Below are 20199 nucleotides of genomic sequence, written 5' to 3' on the forward strand. Positions count from 1 at the left end.
AAGTAATAGTAAGTTTTCAATATTACTGTAAGCAGCACTTGTATTTTGTAAAAAGTCATCAATCCAACTGCAAATTTTGCCAATTGCATCGTCTCTGGTGTCCTTTTCTTCCTCATACTCTTCATCTGCCTCTCAGACTGTTTCCAATTCACACAATTGGTAAAAAATACCATTAGATAAAAGTGTGTAGAATTTTGAGTTGTTGTGTTTACTCGATGATAACGGTGTTTTAGTTGTGTTCAACTTTTGCCTGCCTGTGTTTAGCATTTATAAAACAAGTGCATTGCAGTGTGAAATGTGTGTTTTAGTGAGAAGTTTGTGTTTAGAATTTTGCAAAAAGAGTGCATGATTTGATAAATGGGTTTAGGCCACTATGAATTTGGTTCAGAGATTGGGGGTTAGTGTTTTAGCAATTCAAAAAAACTGTAAATAGGTCAACGGTCAGATTACCTGTTTTGGCAATCTGCACACAACCCTCCCTGCCAATTCCTGGACTGGGACCCCACACACAATTTACTGTATTCTACTGTAAATAATATACTTTTGGTTTACATGTTTATAGTTTTATTGTATGCTAATGTATGCAACAGTAATGTTTGGCCTAATAAATATTTTCTGTTTTTACATTGCATTGGCGTTTCCGGTGTACTTTTTACCCCTCTCGGCAGATTACTTTCACTGTAGAACATTGTATTAAAATGTAGATATAAGCCCATGAAAGACCAAAGAGCTTTAGATTTAGAACAGCAGTGTTTACATGGTATATCCAAAAATCTATTATTATGAAAGAACTGTTGGCCATTTGATGCAAATGCTTCATTCTGACACGTGTTTGTGGCATTTTGAATGCAGTGTTGCATTTTGAAGGAGATGTGAGCTACTTTCCATTTTGTGTGTGCAGTTTTGAGAATTGTGTGTAGAGTTTTGAAAAAAGGAGACTTAGCTTTGAAAACATGTGTAAGCAATTGGTAAAAACTGTAAGAAGAAAGAATCATACTTTATTTTTTATAAAATATTGTACTGGTCGGCCTGGTTTTTATGTTTTCCAAGTTATTTTTATTATTGTGGAAGATACTGTATGTTCTCCAATTTGTCACTGTTTCTGAGCTGCTGAGTCCACAACAATCTTTAAGAAACATCTGAAAACACAGCTGTTACACATTCACCTGACTAACCCCTAACTGTTAACTTTCTACTGTTTAATGTTCTGAATTTATATGTGTTTGAAATCAATTATTTAATAGCAGAAGCACAAACACAGATCCTGCTAACACTTCATAACCACTTATAATAAGATAAAAAAAATCTTTAAAAAAAAAAGGAAAGGCTTTAGTTAAACTGTATCTTTTAAAAACAATAGGGAACAAGATCTGTGAATCTGATAAATAAATGCCTAGAAATGCAAATGAATATATTTTGATTAGTACATTTACCTGAGAATTCTTTTCCTAAAACATTCATTTATTGCACTTCGATGTGAAAACCCAGCTAAAGTCTTTATTTGCGAGTTACTGTTTTCTATAAAATCATCCTACATAATCCAAAAAAACATTGTGTGAATCATAACCTAGAAATTAATATTGACTGAGTAAGGTCATGTCAATGATTGTAATGTGAAATCATTTATTGAAATCAAACTTTGAAACTCTTAATCTCAATTAAGGATTTTAAAACTTAAGCCTGGATTTCACAGACTGACAAATAAGATGATTCTTACATTTAGTAAATCTGATAAGGATACAGTGTCCTTCAATGGCTACTTGATTTCTTTCATACAAAAATATTTGAAAGATTTTTTAGCAGATGGGTCTTGAGATGGTGTTCTGTCTTCTGGTTGACTGTGGCTGAAACCTGTAGTTTGATCTAATGATGTATGAAAAAGGAATAAAATAAATCATAAATAGTCTTTAAATGTATTATCTATATTAGCCTATCTGATCAGCATACAGTGTCCTCTAAATGGCTACTTGCTTTATTCCAAAGATCTTAAAGTATTCGTAGCAGATGAGTCTTGTGTTGGTGTTGTGCTTTCTGGTTGACTGTGGCTAAAATCTATAGTTTGATCTACTGATAGTGTATGAAAAATGAAAAGAATAAATCCTAATCACAAAGTTATTTGTTTAACTGTATTTACCTTTCTGATTAGCATACAGTGGGTCTCATTCAGTAAGCATGCGTATGCACAAATTTGTTCGTAAAATGTGCGTACGGATGTTTTAACTTACAAATCATGATTCAACAAAAACTTTCATACTAAAATGTATTTTAAATTAAAAACATAAGAACAACTTGACAACATGTACTTAATAAACAAGGAATAAAAATGAACAAGGATAAAATATAAATTATACACAGATATATATTATAGGGTTCTTTTTACTTCAGTAAATGGTTATTCGCACATCTAGTCTAAGTTGTTCATTTTTTTTTTTGCATTTAGAAGAAATTTTAGTATAAAGGTTTTTGTTGAATCATGCACACATTTTACGAACAAATTTGTGCGTACGCATGCTTAGTGAATGAGACCCAGTGTCCTCTAAATTTATTTATTTAATTAACATTTATTAGAGGATCAACATCATGAACATCAACATCTCGTTTTCATGGGGGTCCTAAATGGCTACTTGCTTTATTCTTACCCAAAGATCTTAAAGTATTCGTAGCAGATGGGTGTTGTGTTGGCGTTGTGCCTTCTGGTTGACTGTTGTTGGGATCTGTAGTTTGATAATAATAGTGTATGAAAAGGGAAAAAAATAAATCATAATAAAGGTATTTCTTCAACTATATATTAAAAAGTAGTCCTGGATTAAATTTTTTTCATGTTAAAGTTCTTATGTTGTTTGGCTCATTGTAGACATTTAAAAAACCATTATATTAAGACATTTTGACAGACCAGGTCTTTTTATTATCTATTATCTTAAAAAGTCTGTTTAGAAGAAGTTACCAAAGTTACAGACCTTAATGGATTAAATAAGTAAAATAATAATTGAGCAGGACCTGTTAAGCAAATTGCATGAAACTAAATGAAAATGACTTGTAAATTATTCCCAAAATATAAAGTATTTGTGAGATCTGTATATTTAAACATTCTCAAAAATTATTTTGTGGTAATTGTTAGCAGATGCTATTAAGAGAGCCTAATCTGTCAATGTAAATCTAACTTATACTACATTTCTTTAACTACATACCACTAGCCAAAAGTGTACTGTTAAAATTGTGATGAGTGGTAAATACAAAAGTGACTATATTTAAACTTTTGTCATTGAGTTAAGCTTAAATGAGGTGAAACATGTAAAAAATATTTTTATTATTAAAAGACTATTGCACTTGTGGTTGTGATTTTGTACAGCTTACATTATATTTGTATGATGTAAAGCATGTGAACACTTACCTGGTTCTGTTACTATCAGATTCACAGTTGGAGTTCCATTACAGTAATAAATTCCAGAGTCTGAGAGTGAAACACTCTTTATGTGTAGCGAAAAATCATCCAATAAACTATAACGGTTATGAGGATCTGGAATTAGTTTGTGTCTCTCTCCATCTGTTTCTGCAGTGAAAATGTCTATTCTTGTTCCATCTCTGGCTTTACCCCATATCACTCTCCCTTCATGTTTACACACAAGATAGGCGTCCTTTCCCACAGTGACACTGCGATTAAATATTACTGTCAAAACAAACACAAATGAACAAAGATAATGTGCTGTAAATACATTTCATCTACTTCTTGCTGGCTTTGTATTTGTTATAATCACTACTTTACAATGAAATCCAGACTAATAATGTAGTCTTACAATATAAGCTTCTGTATGTACACCAAATATAGGTGAAATTAAAATATTAAAACAAATTAACAAGTTCATGTCTCTCATTTACACTGGAGAGTATAAAACCCTGCTACTCACTGCTCCGAGTTGTGTGTATGTTCATGTAGAACAGAAGACACATTAAGAAAAGATGTTTCATTTTCTGCTGTCAGTGTGAGAATCAGATGAAGATTTGCTTATAGTTTAAGCTTGAAAGCGGTACATATATATATATAACACAGTTGCGTGTCTGGTGCAAGTGACTGTGGGTTTAGGGAGGGTTGGCTTTTGCAAACACTGCGACATTAAAAGAAACTGCTCAATAAACACACTGAACTACTGCAGAAAATGGACATACTGAAAAATAAAGTTTTTTATTTTTGTTGCTGTAGTTTTAGGTGTGGTGATATATCATATATAACATCATATTAATAAATAATAAATGAGCCTGTAGTTTTATATGTACTTCCCTTGCTTTGAAGTATGAACAAACAACAGTGGTCTTATAAAAAATAGTGTACAGCTAGCTAAGCGATGACTGTTCTGTGAACTAGGTTCAGATTAAGTGACCTATATGCAGAATAATAGTCACATTTTTTATTACATGATTGACAGTGCCTGTAGACCTAAACATCATCAGAACCACTGACTTTTCTGAAAGCGTCTAACATTTCTCAGAGCATATTTATATTTAATTTTCCTGTTGAGTAATTCTTACAATATGATTTAAAAGCAGTTATAGTGAATATGTCTTGTGTTGGTTCATGTTCATCTATTAGAGTAAAAAAAGAAAAGAAGAATTCATGACAATCATATGCTTTTTTTAACTATATTATTAAATATCGTACTGGTCGGCCTGGCTATTATGTTTTCCAAATTAATTTATTTTTATTATTGTAGAAGATACTGTATGATGTTTTCTTCTATTTATCAGTGTTTCATATTTCAGTATGTTTTATGAGTTCAGCAATTTTAAACTTATTAGACTACTAACTTTACTACTAACTTTACTGCGTTAGTACTAACGACTACTAACAGTTACGTGATTGGTCATGTTTCATGCGTTTATGGTCGTGTATAGTGTGGATGAAGATTCTTTTTAAAATGCCAGTATAAACGAGGATCGTTTTCATTTTAAAATGCCATTTTAAAACGCAAATGCTCTAATGTAAACAGGGCCTTAGTTATACTTTACGACTTGAGCATATGAGGCAGAATGCACTTTGGTCGATTGGATCACAAGTGAATGACACTAAATACAGGTGTAAACGGGGTGTGAAGCGTTTTGAGCCGGTCCACTTTCGACCACATTCAGAGGTAGTCGAAAGCGCATTATGTGGTCAAATGTGTTCGAGCAGCCACTGGCCTCTAGATTATTAGATTATAAGAAAAACAACCCCTTTAAATGGCCATGAACATAAATATTGAATATGATTGGTGATTAATGAGGGGAACTAAATGTCTAAAAGGATTTGCTACAGAGATGCTTTTTGTCACATTCTGCAGCCACTCTATAATACGGTTGATCCTTCTTGCAAGAAATGAAAACGTTTAAAAGGTCTACTATCTCTTACTAGGAAAATTGCCAAGACAATAATGTTGTTCTGGTCATTGTAAATATTATATTAGAAGAAGCATTAGATAAAGTTTTTATAACCGACCAGATTGTGTTCTTCCTGCATTATCTTCCACAGTAGTTGATAGTTAAAATCACTGATGTGTAGATGAACATTATATCTATAATATTTGAATACATTTTGAGAGAATTAATAAATAGGACCTACTAATAAAAATAATGTACAAAAATGACCTGAAATTATACAAAGTTTTAATAAAAAGAATTTACCTGTGCAATTTTGTTGTAATTGTCAACATGCTACAAAATAAATGCTATCAATGGAGCTGTGTGCATGTGTGTGCGTGTGCATGCGTGTATGTGTGCACATGTGTGTGGGTGTGTTGACCTCAATTCACTTCTACCCACTCACTTTTGAAAAGCATTTACCCCACTCTGTTCCTCTTTGAACGAATAAGCTGAGAGCCTCTACCTGAGCTGCTGAGTCCAACACAATCTTTAAGAAACATCTGAAAACACAGCTGTTAGACATTCACCCGATTAACTCCTAACTGTTAACTTTCCACTGTTTAATGTTCTGAGTTTATGAAATCAATTATTGAAATCAAACTTTGAAACTTCTAATCTAAATATAGGATTTTAAAAACATTAGCCTGGATTTCACAGACAGGATCAAATAAGATGATTCTTAAAGTTTTTGTAGTAAATCTGATAAGCATGTAAAGTAAAAAAAAATCATATATACAAAAATATATTCATACAAATATGTTTTGGACTTAATAACAAGATAACAGATAAAATATATTTGAAAAATATAATAAATAAAATCAGCATTTTTTGCATTGGAACAAAAATAAAAACAGGTAAAGGCTGCTCGTAATAAAAGTTCATGATACATTCTGTATGATATACTGTAGGCCTACTTTTATTAAATATTAATGTAGATTTAAACACACAAAACCTAACAAATACACAAAATATTTTGTAGTGTAAAATGTTTACGTTTATAAGCAAAATGGCACCTGCAAAGAGGAAACATGTTTAATAGCAGAAGCACAACCACAGATCCTGCTAACACTTGATAACCACTTATAATAACATCTTTAAAAAGAAAAAGTTTTAGTTAAACTGTATCTTTTAAAAACAATAGGGAACAAGATCTGTGAAACTGATAAACAAACGCATAGAAATGCAAATGAATATATTTTGATTAGTACATTTACCTAACAATGCTTTTCCTAAAACATGCATACATTTATTGCACTTTGATGTGAAATCCATAGAAAGTCTTTATTTGCGAGTTACTGTTTTCTATAAAATCATCCTATATAATTCAAAGAACATTGTATGAATCATAACCTATAGATATTAATATTGACTGACCAAGGTCATGTCAATGCTTGAAATGTGAAATAAATTATTGAAATCAAACTTTAAAACTCTTAATCTAAATATAGGATTTTAAAACTTTTGCTTGCATTTCACAGACAGGATCAAATAAGATGATTCTTACATCGTATTTTTCGTAGTAAATCTGATGCATACAGTGTCCTCTAAATGGCTACTTGATTTCTTTCATACAAAAATATTTGAAAGATTTCTTGGCAGATGGGTCTTGTGTTGGTGTTGTGCCTTCTGGTTGACTGTGGCAGAAACCTGTAGTTTGATGTAATAATAGTGTATGAAAAAGGAATAAAATAAATCATAAATACTTATTTCTTAAACTTCATTATATATATTAGCCTATCTGATCAGCATACAGCATGCGTACGCACAAACAGACGTTTTAACTTACTAATCATGATTCAACAAAAACTTTCATACTAAAATTTCTTCTAACTGTTTGCAAAAACGTAAGAACAAATAAGACCACAGGTCCGCAATAATTGTGAATAAGGAAAAAGAACCCTATAATATATATCTGTGTTGTATAATTTATATTTTTCCTTGTTCATGATTATTGGGTAGATGTGGTCTTAGTTGTTCTTATGTTTTTGTAGGTCAGTTTACCCACTAGCAAGACCATTAAATAAACACAGAACGGAAGTTAACTTCAAACCAGGTGAGGAACCGCGACAACACGCAAAAATGAGATAATGTAATATTATTGCTGAGACATGGGAAAGGATTTGTTTGCAGATCAATGCAGCATTCCCGCTTGTGTCGCAGACCCCGGACGACTGAGAGTCAGTGGTATACATTACAATCGCAGTCAAGGGTTGAGATTGCAGCCTTTAAATGGGCAAGCATGGCAACAGGTAGGCCTTTAATATTAAATATATAATATCATTATTGTTTTATGTAATTCTAAAAATGTCCTGCTTGTCATGAATGTAATGAAATATGAAACAAATTTCATAAAAACTGGCTGTACAGTGCACCATATATGTGCTATGAAAAAACCAAATGAAACCAAAACATTTGTTAATTACGACAAGGTATTTGTTCAGGAGGTCAGTTAACCCACTAGCCAGACCATTAAATAAACACAGACCGGAAGTTAACTTCGGGCCAGATGAGGAACCGCAACAACAATCGTACATCCGATGAAACAGACTAAAAATAAAGGTTTAATGGTTAAATGTTTTACTTAATTCATTTCTGACTTCTGAGAGAAGTTGAATGTGCCGCATCAAATTTAAAGTTGAAATGGTGAATGGCTAAATGGTGAAACATTGAGTACTGTGTGAAAAGCTAAGAGTCCACATTAAAGTACTTTACAATACTGGGTGGTCTTTGAGACAAATGGACAGGTGGTCTTATAAATGTGTTAATAAATATATGAGTAAACCTGTTGTTGGTGTAATGGTTCCTGGTTGATTGTAGCTGGATGTGGTTGTCTCTAATACAGCAAACACACACAAACTTGTGAATTAAAGGATTTATAATAAATTTAATAATGATTATAAAATGATCGTCGAGGGCCCCTCACATGTAAGGGCCCTATGTACTCATTCACCCTTTTCCCCCCACTTACGATGCCCCTGATGACATGTAGCAGCATACATTAGGAAAATTTTATTGTCATGAATTAATTTATGGGTTTTTTCTAACTGAGAGATCATTGCAAATAACCAGGATATAACTAATGAGCACAAAAAGTCCATGAAGTCACAATAATAATCTATTTGATCAACAATCAATATAACAAACAATTTGATCAAACAATACCTTTTGTTGAGTTAAATTCTAAATTGCTGGAGTTAGATTGAGTTGGTTGAGTTGTAGAGATCACTGAAAAGAGCAAAAGTAAAAAATTTCATTATTACTGTATGTTTATTAAGCTCAATATAAAGCTTAATAATGATAGATTGTCTGAAATTAGGATATGAATTATGAAGCAAAACTAAAATACTTTCTGCCTCTCTCAAAACAGTTCAGAACAGAGAATGTATTAGAGAGCTGTAGCAATATGTCAATAACCATGATGTTTTAAAAATAAAATAATAATAATATCATGTTAAGAGTGTCGCTATTAGACTGATATTGACAATAACTGTGATATTGTGGTGGTAAGGCTGTACAGTGCACCATATATGTACTACGAAAAAATCGTTTGTTCCATAATTTAATTTACCACAGTATTGTGTTAATAAAGATCAGCTGCCAAACCTCTCTTCGCACAGCGGTGATCCAAGCTCGCCGTCTATCCTCATGTTTATGAAACCAAAACATTTGTTATTTTTGACAAGGTATTTGTTCAAGAGTTCAGTTTACCCACGAACCAGACCATTAAATTAACACAGACTGGAAGTTAACTTCAGGCCAGATGAGAAACCGCGACAACATGCATGCATCCTATGAACTGTCTATAAAAATAAGTTTTTAAGGTTGAATGTTGTACTAAATTAATTTCTGACTTCTGAGAGAAGTTGAATGTGCCGCCTCAAATGTGGGTATAAAAGCACGAATTCAGTTTGACATCCCTCACTAATGTTCAAAATGGTGAAACGTTGAGTACTGTCTAAGTTAAGAGTCCACAGGAAAGCACTTCACAATGCTGGATGGTCTTTGAGACAAATGGACAAGTGGTTTAATAGATGTGTTAATAAATATATGAGTAAACCTGGTGTTGGTGTGGTGGCTCCTGGTTGACTGTAGCTGGATGTAGTTGTCTCTAATACAGCAAACACACACAAACTTGTGAATTAAAAGATTTGATTGGATCTTAGCAGGTAAAGGATCTTTGTAAAAACAACTGAAGGTCTTTTACTTGTAACATTAGAAGATTTAGTTTAGTATGAGATATATTCTCATACTCAAATAAATGATTTACTTAATATAATAACTATATAAATATTATATATATTAAATAAGGAGCTCAGATGCAAAAGCTGCTAATGCCACCTCCATCAAAAATGAAATGATGATATTAATGCTCTTGGCATATAAGCCTACTATACATTCATTAAATACATTTGCTTCAAAGCTTATTTACAAGAAAACATGTCAGATGCACTCATATGGTTTTGCATATGAACTCTATGAACTTTATAACTCTATATCTAAAACTTTAGAGATTCAAGAAATATTTGAGTAAACCTGGTTTTGGTGTGGTTGCTCCTGCTTGCCTGTTGTTGGATGTGGTTGAATCTAAACAAATACAGCGCACAAACTCATGAATTAAGGGATTTGTTTGGTTTATAGCATGTAAAGCATCTTTATGTTTTTTCTGAAAACAACATTGTTTCAATAAAGTAATTTATAGGGGTAGAACAATCTGGCACATGTTTGTATTTCTATTAATCATTATAATTAAAGGTTTGTGATACAATATCACAGCAATTTGTAATTACTTTACATTTTAGCAAACTGGTGGATATTTTGTATTTATTAGAGAAATCTCCTTTGTACATTTTTGTACGATCTGCTTTCACTCCAGTGATGGTTGTGTTCAGAGGTGGAGTCAAGAGTGGAGCTTCATCCTTGCTTTTTTCTAATGTTACAAACTCATTCAAAATCACCACCTCTTTAAAAAATAATGTTTTTATGTGAGATCAGGTGAGTATTGAATCATGAACACTTACCTGGTTCTGTTACTGTCAGATTCACAGCTGGAGTTGCATTACAGTAATAAAGTCCAGAGTCTGAGGCTGAAACTCTCTTTATGTGTAGTGATAAATCATCAAATAAAATATAACGGTTATGAGGATCTGGAATTGGTTTTCTTGTCTCTCCATCTGTTTCTGCAGTGAGAATGTCCACTCTTGTTCCATCTCTGTCTTTACTCCATATCACGTTCCCTTCATGTCTACACACAAGAACGACGTCCTTTCCCACAGTGACACTGCGATTGAATATTTCTGTCAAAACAAACACAAATGAACAAAGATAATGTGCTGTAAATATATTTCATCTACTTCTTCCTGGCTTTGTATTTGTTATAATCACTACTTTAGAATGAAATCCTGACTAATAATGTAGTCTTACAATATAAGCTTCTGTATGTACACCAAATATAGGTGAAATTAAAATATTAAAACAAATTAACAAGGTCATGTCTCTCTTTCGCACTGGATGTCTTTAGAGTATAAAACCCTGCTACTCACCTCTCTGAGTTGTGTGTATGTTCATGTAGAACAGAAGACACATTAAGAAAAGATGTTTCATTTTCTGCTGTCAGTGTTAAAATCAGATGAAGATTTGCTTATAGTTTAAGCTTGAAAGCGGTACATATATACACAGATGCGTGTCTGGTGCAAGTGACTGTGGGTTAAGGGAGGGGTCAGCTTTTGCCAACCTTGCGACATTTAAAAAACTGTTTAATAAACATACTGAACTATTGCAGAAAATGGACATACTGAAAATAAAGTTTTAATTTTTGTTGCTATAGTGATATATCATATATAATATCATAATAATAAATAATAAAGGAGCCTGTAGTTGTACATGTACTTCCCTTGATTTGAGGTCTGAACAAACAACAGTTGTCTGTGTGTACAGCTAAGCGACGACTGTTTAGCTCTCCATCCAGATGGGACCACAACGCTATAGGTTCAGTTTAAGTGACCTATATGCACAATAATAATCACATTTTTATCATATGACTAACTGTGCCTGCTGACCAATGATTTTTTTGAAAGCGTCTAACATTTCTCAGAGCATATTTATATCCAAGACCATTGTTAAAATTTTTTCTCTCGTTGCATCATTTTTATAATATGTGATTGAAAACTTGTAAAGCGCTTTGGATGGCCATTGGTCTGTGAAAGTGCTATATAAATGCATTTACCATAATATTAGAGTAAAAAAGAGAAAAGAATAATTTATGACAATCATACGTTTTTTTTAGCTATATTATTAAATATTGTACTGGTAGGCCTGGCCTTTATGTTTTCCAAATTAAATTCTTTTTATTTTTGTGAAAGATATATGTTGTTTTCTCCTTTTTATCAGTGTTACATATTTAAGTATGTTTTCTGAGTTTTACTAATTCTAGCTTGAGTTATATTAAATAGGGAGGAACTGTATCATGCTCACGTATAAATGTATTACTTTAGGATTTAAGAAACATCTGAAAACACAACTGTTATTCATCTGAAACCTCTAACTGTCAACTTTCTACTGTTTAAGAAAGTTTAATTGCCTAAAGTTAATCTTCCAGTATGTGTGGTCAGGCTAGTAACTAGTAGTCATTTGGATAGCTTTGGAAAAGCAATGAAAAATGTAAATGTGATTGGCTTAAAATAAGTTTAGTCTAACCATTGACTCTTACACACCCACTCAATGCCACTAGAATTGTTTCCATTTATCGTAAATGCTTTTAGTCTTCATGTTCACCAACCAACAAAATATTCATTAGACAACATTATAATCAGGACTAAACTTATCAACAAATAAAAATTACTTGACTTAAACCAAATTTGACCATGCATGTGGAAGATACCATTACTATTTTTACAATTAAAAATATACAAAAAGTATATTATATGGAAAAATATTCTAAACTAATTCTAGCTAGACTTCCCTTGTTCTGAGGTCTGAACAAAACTCAGAGGTCTTATAACAAAAAAAAACAGTACAGCTCAGACACGATTGAGACACCACAGCTCTCCAACCACATGATACCACAACTCTATGGGTTCTGTTTTACAATGATGTTTATCTTTTACAAGCTAATAACTTAAAACAAAGCAACAACATGCAAGCAGGACAGTTATGTATAGTTATGTGCAAATTTATAAACTAAACTAATTTTTAACGTTAAGTCAGAGAAGCGTAGCATGATGAGATTCACTTTTTAAAATAAATAAGTGGTTGCAGTTATAAAGACCAGCATTACTCCTCACCAACACATGTTGTGGCTGGTATGCTGGCATCCACATCATGCTTTCCAACTACTTTAACAAACAAACTTCCCTTGGTCAACCAGCTTTTTCCGAAAGAACTTGCTGGTTGACCACCATAAACCAGCTTGTACCAAAATGGAAATTCATACAAATGTGTGGTACTAAAACAGGTACATGCTATATATCATGAACTGACTAATGTTCCTTCAAAAGAGGGAAGTGTAAAACAGTGGTTTTAAAAAGGCACGCAATGTGAAACAGGTCAGTTATTCTTTTGCCACTTTTATAGTTTTATATTTATAGCTGATACTCTTTGGTAAATGCTCTCTAGCAACCTATACAACACATTTTGAACTACATTGAATTGACTAAAGTTATACATTGTCATCTGTGACATACTTTAGGCCTGTCTGTCTGAATTGTTGTTTTAAAGTCTATTTTGACACATTTTCAATTAGGATATAATGCACATTTTATCTGCCATGAAGAAAAATAATCAAATATCTCAATATTTTTGCTTGTCTCCTTGTCTCTATAAAAGCAAATGAAAATTTTCCCCAGAAATGCACAAAATAGAGACAGAAAACTCATTTCCTAATGCCTTTAAGCCAATACAAATTAATACCAGTTCAAAGTTAAAACACGGCCAACATCCATTTGATTTATCATTATTAAATAAAATCTCAAATGTTATAAATTCTGTATATAAATTGAATGTATTTGCATTTGCATTACACTTCACCTGTCAAGATGACTTGCAATTTCAAACCAATATTCAATGCTCCTTACTTATGAGGTTTATAAGCGGGATAATGTAGAGGCAGCCATTTGTTATCGAAGAAATAAGCCCCAACAGTGTAATCAGGCCCCAACTTGAGCCTAAGGTCCCTTACATAACAAACCCTGGGATGGATCAACTTTTCAACACACCTACCACATCTGTGTATTATAGTGGATTGGATAGAAGACGTTAGCAGATGGCCAAATATAAAGTAGCCAGATACATATATATACGCAGGCACGTGCACAGATAGGGCTCAACCTGTGCAGAACACATGCCCTTTTTGTCCTTACACTCCGAAGTGCCCTTTTTTGGAGGTGTTTTATTATTATTATTTTATATATATAAATTAATGCAATTGTTAAACATTTACCTCTGTCTGTGTGTTTTACAAATATATTTATCAAGTAAAATTATTAAAAAACTAAATATTTTTGGATCCGCTCAAACTGTCTGTCAAACATCTTAACTCCGCCCCCTGAGTGCAGCGAGCTGAAGTTCCACAGCAGTCAGAGGCAGCTGAACGTCTTGCAACGGTAAATAAGTATCTTGTTGTTTGAGTAGGCTACAATGCTGTCTCATTACGAAAGAAACACTAGTATGTATATAACGGCGCATGTTTTATAAATTTGAGCAGAGCCGAATTATCCATAGACGGGATTGGTCGAGTGGGCAATCAGGGGGCACTAAGAGCTCCAAACTGCGACCAAATTGAGTTTTTGACAAAGCGCGAGCAGTTTTTAAACAAGTGTTCACCCATGTGAAGGGCACCCGTGACAACAATACGGAATGCACGGTCGGGTTTTTAACCGCTTTTTTTGCATGACGCGTCTCAATCGTTAAAATCGTTAAAATGTCTAGCCTACATTAACACCAAAAACATATCAGATTAGAAAGGTCTTAGACATCAGATGCCCAGTTGGGAAAACTGGATAGAGACGAAAAACGTGTAAAGGATACAAGTATGTACATTATATTGCCCTGTCACTCATTATAGTATGCAATCTGGATATAATTTATTGTATATGCATGTATCTTATGCATTGAATTAGTCAAGGGAGTTGTATGATTGTTGTATGATTATTTGGTTCATAACTTTTTATTCTGAAATCAACTGCATAGAGTTAAGTCTACTTAGTATTTAGTATATTTATTAGTAATGCAGTTATTTGCACCTTCAAAAGACCAAGGTTCCTGGTCCTCAGCACAGTTTTTGCCAGGTAGGCAGAGATACATGTTGAATATGCTAATGTTATGGCTATAGTATAGTATAATCTCCTATTGATCTTTAATCTCCTATTTCCCCTCTTCTCAATCACATATCAATCACACAAACATGTTAACCAAATAATAAAAATGAGCTTATAAAACAGAATACCTTTTTTTTCTTCAAACATATTTTAATGTAACTTTATGTAAGCAGAGGAAAAAAATAAAATTTATATATTCTACAATTAAATAAGAGCAAGTTCACAAGAGCACTTCACAAACACATGACTACAAATAGGCCTAATACAGACAAACACCCAGGATGTAAATTGTTAAAGCCAACTTAAAAGGGCAGATATCGTTTGCACTGTATAATGCCAAGCTATCATAAAATGTCATTTTTCATTCATTAATAGTGATTTTTTTCAATCATTAATAGCGAATAAATATAAAGCTATTAAGATGATTATTAAGTGATATTTATTTGGAGGGGGTGCCCTTTTTCAGTTTCAGCACATGCCCCTCAAAAGGTCTGTGCACGGCCCTGTATATACGTATATTATATTAGTGCAACCAAACGCAACAACCAGACATTTTGATGCTGGGAAACCATTTTGATAATCTTTTTGAGTTGCTAAATCGTTAGAACCACAGGGGAACAACACAACCTCAGTTGCCAAAATGCGCGTGCAGGCTATTTGATCACATGGGCTGTAAAAGGGTCTATAATAAAATAAACTAACAATGTGTGTTTTACAGCATTTATTGATCTTTGTTAATGTTAGGTAATGCAATTACAGTTCAGTGTTACTAAATACAACATTAATTTTATTATTCAAATAAAAACCATTGGCTGATGCTACCAGGCCTTACAAAAGGGACAATCCTGAGCTCAGACAGACAGGGGTCACAAAATATTCATCCATTGTACACTTGTAGTAGAAACAACTACAGTACTACAACATAATGCCAATTGAACCCTTGACAGGAACGGACCTCTTGACTAGCCTGTGTTTCGTATGCTGCCTTGCGCGCAAATTTATTCATGCTGCAAGTCTAGCATGGAAACTATGGACCTTTTTTGCCCCTGAAATAGGGAACTATTTACAATTCTATATACCATTACTCATGTTAAATGTTGGACCAAGTTCAAAATGTTTTGATGCAAAAAACACACAATGTGCAGACATTGTTTTATATATTTACATTTAATGTCTAAAGATATGCAGTATCTCTGGAAATAGAGACTATCGTGCAGCAAGCATCGTGCAGTATTTTACTCATGAGGTTGTTTTCTTTTTCTCTCCTCCCTCTCCTTTCTTTTCTGATAGCCAGATTTTTGTTTCAACATCATGTGCAGGAGTGGTGTGAGTAGGATACTCTCAGCATACTATCAGGACTGATGTCACACAGATCGCACAGATATAAAATAATAACTTTGTTAATAAATATATGAGTATACCTGTTGTTGGTGTGGTGGCTCCTGGTTGACTGGATGTGGTTGTCTCTAATACAGCAAACACACACAAACTTGTGAATTAAAGGATTTATAATAACTTAAATAACGATTATAAAATGATCATCGAGGGCCCCTCACATGCCAGGGCCCTACACATTCCCCCTTTCCCCCCAACTTACCATGCCCCTCACTAAATGGTGAAACGTTGAGTACTGTCTGAAAAGTAAAGAGTCCACAGTAAAGCAAATTACAATGCTGGATGGTCTTTGAGACAAATGGACGGTAGTCTAATAAATTTGTTAATAAATATATGAGTGAAGTGATAAATCTGATTGCGTCTTGTTCTCGTGATGGTCAACCAAGGTCTTTTTAATGACTCTGTTTATCCTGAGTCACTCACTAAACTGATCTGGGTTGTGCGAGTAAAAGTCAATCAAAAATGATTTGCCTCAAGGCTTTGTTTAATTACAGATGGAGTTCGGTGCTTCCCCATGTAAAATTATTACTGACGCACAACCCTTTATTAATGTTGCGTTCCAGAGCACATCCAAACCAGTGGGATGTAGGACTTATCCTACCTCCAACTAGGAAAAGTGCACTGGAATGCCTGTCGAAGTGGAACCTCCTACCGGCGAACTCGGGGGAGTTCGACCTACCCCGACTTCAGCAAAATAAGTCGGAGGACAATGGCGGCGCCCATAGTCTCGCGTCGTGAGAGGAAAACTTCAAGGAATAGACTATAAATTGTACTTCTCTGCTTGTAGAGTTGTTTTAGACACTGTAATTTTAATACAACTTGTTTTTTTTATATTATGGCGTGAAATTATGTCGTTATTATCTGTTAGCATGAAGATACGGTAAAAGTATACCAAGTTACTTAAGCGACATGCAGCGCTTATATAATGGCTCCAAAACACTTTGTAAAGATGTTTAACTTGATGTTTAAGTGTAGTGTGAACTGCACAGTTCGGACCGACGTTTAAAAGTCATGTAGTCTGTACGAGCCTTAAGAAGACCGGTCGGTCGTCCATGTTTTCTGTTTACGTTCCATTTCAAATACCTGGAACGCTTTGAAGTAGGAGCTAGGAAACTTCAGGAAGGATAAGTCCCATGTCCCACTGGTTTGGATGGGCTCTGGAACGCAGCATTAGACTGATTTTTAGAAATCAGTCATCTATCCTATACGGCAAAGTGCCAAAATAAAAGTCTGTCTGTAACTTAAACATCCAAAGGAAAAAACACTTATATTTAATAAAGTAAACTATTAAAATCTAGTGTTATGTAGTATTATACTACTACTAAATTAAACAGTTTAAAAAATTAAACATACTTACAAAATTAAAATATATTTTAAATAGATAATTATATATTAATTATAATAGTATTTCAGTGAATAATTTCAAATGTATATAATGTCAATCAAATACTTTTTAATATAAAGTATACCTTAATATTTCATATAAAAAAGATTGTGTTCTTCCTGCATTATCTTCCACAGTAGTTGCTATAGTTGAAATCACTGATGTGTAGATGAACATTAAAATAGTTTGAATACATTTTGAGAGAATTAATTAGTAGTACCTGCTAATAAAAATAATGTACAAAAATGACTTGTAATTATACAAAGTTTTAATACAAATAATTTACCTGTGCAATTTTGTTGTAATTGTCAACAGAACATTGTATGAATCATAACCTAGATATTTAATATTGACTGAGCAATGTCATGTAGTAAATCTGATATAAACAGTGTCCTCTAAATGGCTACTTGATTTCTTTCATACAAAAATATCTGAAAGATTTCTTGGTAGATGGGTCTTGTGTTGGTGTTCTGCCTTCTAATTGACTGTGGCTGAAACCTGTAGTTTGATCTGATAGTGTATGAAAAAGGAAAAGAATAAATCATATTAAAGTTATTTCTTTAACTGTATATTAGCTGATTATCTGATCAGCATACAGTGGGTCTCATTCACTAAGCATGTGTACGCAAAAATTTGTTCGTAAAATTTGCGTACGGACAATTTAACTTCAACAAAAATGTTAATACGAAAATGTGTTTTAAATGTATGCAAAAACATAAGGACAACTTAGACCACACATGCGCAATAATCATGAACAAGGAAAAAAACCTATAATATATATCTGTATTATATGTGTGGTCTAAGTTGTTCTTATGTTTTTGTATACATTCAAAATAAATTTTAGTAAGAAAGTTTTTGTTGAATCATGATTTTCCATACGCACATTTTACGAACAAATTTGTGCGTATGCATGCTTGGTAAATGAGACCCAGTGTCCTCTAAATGGCTACTTGCTTTATTCCTACCCAAACATCTTAAAGTATTCATAGCATGTGGGTCTTGAGTTGGTGTTGGGCCTTCTGGTTGACTGTTGTTGGGATCTGTAGTTTGATAATAATAGTGTATGAAAAGGGAAAATAATAAATCATAATAAAAGGTATTTTTTTTCATCTTAAAGTTCTTATGTTGTTTGGCTCATTGTAGACATTTAAAAAAGCATAAAGACTTTGCTAACAGACCTGGGGTCTCATTTATAAATCTGTGCGTAGGATCCTTACTTAAAGTCTACATACGCACAAAAGCCAAAAATGGCATAAGCCAAAAAATATTAAGACTTATAAAACAAAGCAATGTTCCCTTTAAAAATCACAGATCACATGCATACATGAATCATCCTCAGATCCCACCCTTCAAGCCCATTATCCTGTCAAGTTTGTTTTTTATAGATCACAACCTTTGCGTGGGAACTACACATGTTTCCAGACCCGTTTTGTGTGTACGCACGGTTTATAAATGAGGCCCCAGATCTTTTTTATTATCTATTATCTTAAAAATGTCTATATAGAAAAAGTTACCAAAGTTACAGACCTTAAAAATAGATTAAATAAATAGGTCATAAAAAGAATAATTGAGCAGGACCTGTTAAGCAAATTGCATGAAACTAAATGAAAATGACTCTTAAATTATAAATTATTATAAATTATGTAAATTATTCCCAAAATATACAGTATTTGTGAGAACTGTATAAAGTTTTAAACATCCTCAAAGATTATTTTGTGGTAATTGTTAGCAGATGCTATTAAGAGAGCCTAATTAGTCAATGTAAATGTAATTTATACTACATTTCTTACACAGTAGCTATAAGTATATCTGTTCAAATTGTGATAAGTGGTAAAGAAAAAAGTGGCTATATTTAAACTTTTGTCACCAAGTTGTGCTTAAATGAGATGAAATATGTAAAAATTAGGATATTGTTATTATTAAAGACTATTGCACTTGTGGTTGTGATTTTGCACAGCTTACATTATACTGTATTTGTATGATGTAAAGCATGTAAACACTTACCTGGTTCTGTTACTATCAGATTCACAGTTGGAGTTTCATTACAGTAATAAATTCCAGAGTCTGAGGCTGAAACACTCTTTATGTAAAGTGATAAATCATCCAATAAACTATAACGCTTATGAGGAACTGAATTTAGTTTTCGTGTCTCTCTATCTGTTTCTGCAGTGAGAATCTCCACTCTTGTTCCATCTCTGTATTTACTCCATGTCACGTTGCCTTCATGTTTACACACAAGAGTGGCGTCCTTTCCCACAGTGACACTGCGATTGAATATTTCTGTCAAATCAAACACAAATGAACAAAGATAATGTGCTGTAAATACATTTCAACTACTTCTTCTTGGCTTTTTATTTGTTAATTTCGATTAACATCCAGACTAATAATGTAGTCTTACAATATAAGCTTCTGTATGTACACCAAATAGTTAAAATTAAAATATTAAAACAAAATAACAGGGAATTTCTCTGATTTGCACTGGATGTAAAGTCTCTTGAGTATAAACCCCTGCTACTCACCGCTCTGAGTTGTGTGTATGTTCATGTAAAACAGAAGACACTTTAAGAAAAGATGTTTCATGTTCTGCTGTCAGTGTGAGAATCAGATGAAGATTTGCTTATAGTTTAATCTTGAAAGCGGTACATATATACACAGATGCGTCTGGTGCAAGTGACTGTGGGTTAAGGGAGGGGTCAGTTTTTGCAAACATTGGGTCAT

General features: G+C 33.1%; 2 long non-coding RNA genes across 3 annotated transcripts; both read right to left on the reverse strand.

Annotated features, from left to right (window-relative positions):
• Positions 1 to 1971: 1971 nt before the first annotated feature.
• Positions 1972 to 20136, reverse strand: LOC135778565 (uncharacterized). Of its 2 annotated transcripts, none has more exons than XR_010544587.2 (3): positions 20001 to 20136; positions 2640 to 3667; positions 1972 to 2064 (listed from the first exon to the last, which is right to left on the reverse strand). It is a non-coding gene; the product is annotated as an uncharacterized lncRNA (long non-coding RNA). The 2 variants fall into 2 exon arrangements; XR_010544588.2 differs by lacking the exon at positions 20001 to 20136 and adding an exon at positions 10932 to 11052.
• Positions 6319 to 10597, reverse strand: LOC135778566 (uncharacterized). Its single transcript, XR_010544589.2, has 4 exons — positions 10410 to 10597; positions 9925 to 9975; positions 9449 to 9499; positions 6319 to 7038 (listed from the first exon to the last, which is right to left on the reverse strand). It is a non-coding gene; the product is annotated as an uncharacterized lncRNA (long non-coding RNA).
• Positions 20137 to 20199: the final 63 nt, after the last annotated feature.

Source organism: Paramisgurnus dabryanus, chromosome 2 (assembly GCF_030506205.2).
Source record: "Paramisgurnus dabryanus chromosome 2, PD_genome_1.1, whole genome shotgun sequence".
NCBI lineage: Eukaryota > Metazoa > Chordata > Actinopteri > Cypriniformes > Cobitidae > Paramisgurnus > Paramisgurnus dabryanus.